Genomic DNA, 5000 nt, shown 5'->3' on the forward strand with positions numbered 1-5000 from the left:
TTATTACTTTTCCAGTAGACACAGTTACACAAAAAAGACTTACTCTATGAACAAACAGACCTTACAAATGCCCAGACTTTTGTCCAAATTTCCTCCTCTCTTGTAAAATCAAAATATCTTCCAACTTTAGATTTTAGATTTGCCAGTGCACCGTAAAGTGTGTCAGCGCTGTCGGACATGTTGCTCTTGTTTGTACCCCGCAAGCGGCGCTAACGTTTCTCTCGTAAAAGGTTAACGCGAGACGCTGTGCAGATTTATAAGCGAATGAGAGGCAGTCATTATTATTTTGAAAGTAACTTGTTACGTTAGATCAGCGAGTCTTCTGCAGCAGCAGCTTAGTTTACACAAACGCAGAATGATCAGCAAAGCTTCAGTCAACCGATTCGTGAATTTAGAATTGGACCATCCACCGGCTCATAGTACATTCATTTAGATCGATCCAGGGGTCCGCGTATCGATGTAGCTTTAATGTTAAAACTGATCCACTGTGAATCAGTGAATCTTACCATCCCTAGTATACACATTCACACAGACTAAACACAACACATCCTCAATCCAAAGAACAGCAGTGTCTATATGGGGGAAATAAAATACCGGTAAAATAAAACATAAAAAACATGCCTCCACTCCTACAATTCCAGACATTTTAAGACATTTTAGACATGAATATCAAAAACTAAATGTAAGACATTCTAAGACTTTATATATTTGCACATCTTTAAAAATGACGGTTGCAATCATCGTATACCTAAGTCTGGACCAATGGCTGTACACCTACGTCACAAGGTTCCTATTGCGCTACGAAAGTACCTAACCTGAAGTAGGAGCTAAAAAAGCCCCTCAAAACGGCGTTCTAAGAACTATGATCGTTCTATGTTCCTGTGGTGCGAACACGCAAAAAGGGGGTACTTTCTCCAACAGTTTTAAGAACTATGGAAAAGTTCCTCCGGTGCGAAAGCACCTATAAACACAGCCATTAACAGTTATTAACACAGCAGTGTCATATAAACAGAGTTGTAAACACAGTTATTAACACAGCAGTGTCATGTAAACAGAGTTGTAAACACAGTTATTAACACAATAGTGTCATATAAACAGTAATTAACAAGTTACGAACACAGCAGTGTCAAATAAGAACAGTTATTAACACAGTTATTAACACAGCGGTGTCATATAAACACAGTCATAAACACAGCAGTGTCATATAAACACAGTTCACATCTGGAAATTTTCACTGTGAAACAGCTCAGCATTATGACAGTTTTCAACATGTGTATATGATATTGTAACAGAGTTCTGTTACCATTATTTTCTGGGCTGGTACCGGGCATGCTGGGAGTGGATTTCTGTTGTGGTGTCTATTGGTAAAAGAGTTTTTCTTGTTGAGATTGTGCATTGTTCTGTAATGTTCTGTACTGTTTATGGTGTGTACTTGTTGTCTGTGGTTATCAACTGGGGAATGTCTGAGACATGTTGTGTCACCGTTTTGTAGTTCAGTAGAGCACATGGGTATATACTAGGGATGTAGTCTCGACAAGGCAAGTTTATGATGTTGGATGCTGTTGCTTTGGCATTTAACTGTGTGGAAACTTTCCTTAATAGAGCAAGGATTTGTTCAGTCATATGCATCGTAAGTCTGCATTCCTGACCATTATTACAATATGATACATTATGATATGACAGGATACAAGATGAGACCAGGTAAATATACTGGAGTGGCTCAGTGGTAGCACAGGTAGCATTAGAGTATTTTCACTGACACTGAAACAGCATTGGTATAACAATAGAGTTAACTTACTCACACTCACGCGCGCACACACACACACATAGAGAGGGAAGAAGAATATAACTCTGACCTCACTCTGCAGGTGCGTGTGAGTCTCATTTGTCTTCCGTTCATATAAAAACACAACATGTCATGTAAATGTGTCGTACCTGTGTTTGTGCGTGTGTGTGTGCGCGCGTGGGTGATTTGTCTGTTGTCCATATGAAAACTCTGAGATGATTTGTCACGGCAGGAAAACATATCAGAGTTTTTAAATACAGCACCCAAGAGTTATCACATGAGGGACTGATTATAAAAAAACGTTCCGATATATCAGCGCCATTGTCTTTCGCATTCTGTTCTCAACTAACTGGGGCTTAAGAAACAAGATGTGTCCTTAGACTGCTTCTTACGTCAATCGCACGCTGCTGAACTGAACAAAACGAAGTAAATCGATGTTTATTTTGCCCTTTATTCTCTTCCACACAATCATTGAAACCATCCTGTGGTCTGTCCCAAAACTCATCATCGTTTTGATAACCATACCGACAATAGACTTTGTTACCGATAATAGACCCGTTGATTGTGCTGAGTAACTCCATAGACTAAGGACACAGGCCTTACACTAAACTTCAACTGTCTACAGTCAGCAACGTGTGTGTGTGCGTGTATGTATGCGTGTGTGTGTGTGTGTGTGTGACCTACAGCTTTGCATCATAGGCTTCTCTGTCCTTGGAGCATGCAGGTGAGCGGGTTCCTGAATAAGCCATTGTTCCATGAGGTGATTTAAATCATTTCAGTATATTTAATGACAAGCTCAAAGACTGCGTCGGTTAATGTCTATTTTACTGTCATTGACACAGAACCAACGTCTAAACCATGGTTTGGAATCTTAATTTATGGTGAAATAAACGTGTGTTAAAATAAGCTGATCTACTGGAAAACAAACGACGTTTAGACCTTAGACTGAGAGGCGCGAGACAGTGCGTTGTAAAGTGTGTCTGAGGACACGTCTTACTCCTTCCTCTGTGAGTAGCGGGTGGGAAGCGCTTTCATCTGTGCCCTTGGAAAGCGCTTTCATTCTCACCCGGGAAAGAACACAGAGATCACACTCCTCACACCTGCCAAATCGTCACACGTCGCGGAACAAACAGCCTGGACTGACAATCAGTAGCCTACACTTCGCGTCATTTTTATTATAACTGGAACTAATTAGATTATTTATTTACCGTATTCATATTTTTTAAACATTATGTTGCTTTTATGCTATACTTTCTTATTCTTGATTTGTAGATGGTTTTGATTTCATGAACACGCATAATTTTATCCCAAGGTACTGATCGTGACGGTTTTGTAGTGGATTTACTCAGATTCTTTCTTAAAGAAATGCTTTCTTGAGATCTTATTTGTGCCTCCTATTCTGATTCATTAATGCAATTTATCAGTTTGTGAATTACAGCATAATCTTTAAAATGTTGGAGAAAAACACAGTTCTGTTCAGACAACTGCAAGTATTCTGTTGTTCTCGCGGAAGACCAGCAATGAGAGATTATAGGTAAACTGTACATAGATACTCATTCCACAAAGTAAAGATGACCGAAAGTCGCGGGGAATTTTGGGTGCGCACAGGAGTGAAGTGAGCTAGAGTAGTAGCCTAATATATGTCCAGTTCTAATACGGGTATCAGCTTGCATAGGCTAATGTTCTCAACTAAATTTCACAGTGTGTTAATACATGAAATGAAAGCGTACAGGAGTGCGCTATCGTTTTCACAGTGAAGCGATATTTAATATTTCAAAATGCAATGCAATAATATTTCTTTAATGAGAGAGGTGTCAGTTTGTGGCCAGTCATTCACCGATCTCCGAACGCTCTATCGGGAGTTTGTCTCTGTTAAACGCTTGGGAATACGTTTAAAAACGGACGCAATGTCAAGTCAAGAGATTTATTGCCATTTGCACAGGTACAAGGCAGTACAGGTACACTTGAATTTTTGTGCGTATGTACTGATAATAATGATACTGATGTTGGCCTTGGAGTGAACATGTGGTAAGAACACCAGTAAATATAAATTTCGTTGAACATACATTCAGTTTAAAAATATGTATATATGTATATATACACACATTTACACATACACATACATTTTTTAATCATTTTACCAAGTGCAAATTCACGTTCGGTTTGTTCTCAAAGTCAATGAAAAAAGAAAGAACTCATTTAAAACAAAAACAGAGTTGCCAATCAGATGTTTAAATCAATTTTGTATTAGCAGATATCAGTTCATATTTCATGAAACATAACGGTCCAGGGAGAATTTACCAGCTATAGAACTAGCATTCATATTGCATAAATATAGTCTACATCAGACAATATTATTCAACAATATTATTAACGAAAACGTTACAAAATATCTGTCAGAAACACTCTTAATCACGTGCGCCGCGTTCACGTCGTGGCACGAGGTGTCCGCAGCATTTGGTGACAATCGACACCTGACGTAGGCTAATAAACAACTGTTTTCCCCGACGCAAGGGCTATTTAGCGTTTCAGTAGGTTGCATTCCTCTTCAGAGCAACAGCGATGCGTTTATTTTATACCGTGTATGTTTCGATCTGCGTCATGCACGTGGAGTTGCTGGGGTTCACGCTGAAGGCTCGCGTTGGTGAGAATTTTGGAGCGCTACCAGAAGGAGGGATTGCCGCATTTGATACTGTCACATCTAGGAATATTCGGGTAAACCAGACCAAGGAATATGACACAAGGACAGACGCCGCGAGTAGACGTGGGCGAAACGACGACAGTAGTCAGACCTTGCGCTCTCGACCTGAGGGCACAACTCTGGTATCTCCATCTAAAAATGCTAGAAGGTTCTGGAATCACTTTATGCTTCGAAGGACATCCTCGTTCCAGTCTGTTCTATCCATTAGGAACAATGAGGTCCATCAGAGTAAGTGCCGCGCTCTCTCCTTTACCCAGGTAAGATTACACACTTTTCAAACCTCCATCTATACCCGACCACGTCATAAATTAATACTGTAAATCGTAAATCATGTGGAAAGTAACCTAGCCTACTGTCCAGGCCAAAAGCACAAGCCCGTTAAAGTCTAATGACAAACACGTGTTCTTCCCAGAGTGTTCCACAAGAAGGCTGCGAGACAGCGTTTCTGAAAAACAACGTTTGTTTTGGGACGTGCATTCCGAGTGAGACGGATTCTGTCAGCTGTAACATTTG

Source organism: Chanos chanos, chromosome 11, assembly GCF_902362185.1.
Source record: "Chanos chanos chromosome 11, fChaCha1.1, whole genome shotgun sequence".
NCBI lineage: Eukaryota > Metazoa > Chordata > Actinopteri > Gonorynchiformes > Chanidae > Chanos > Chanos chanos.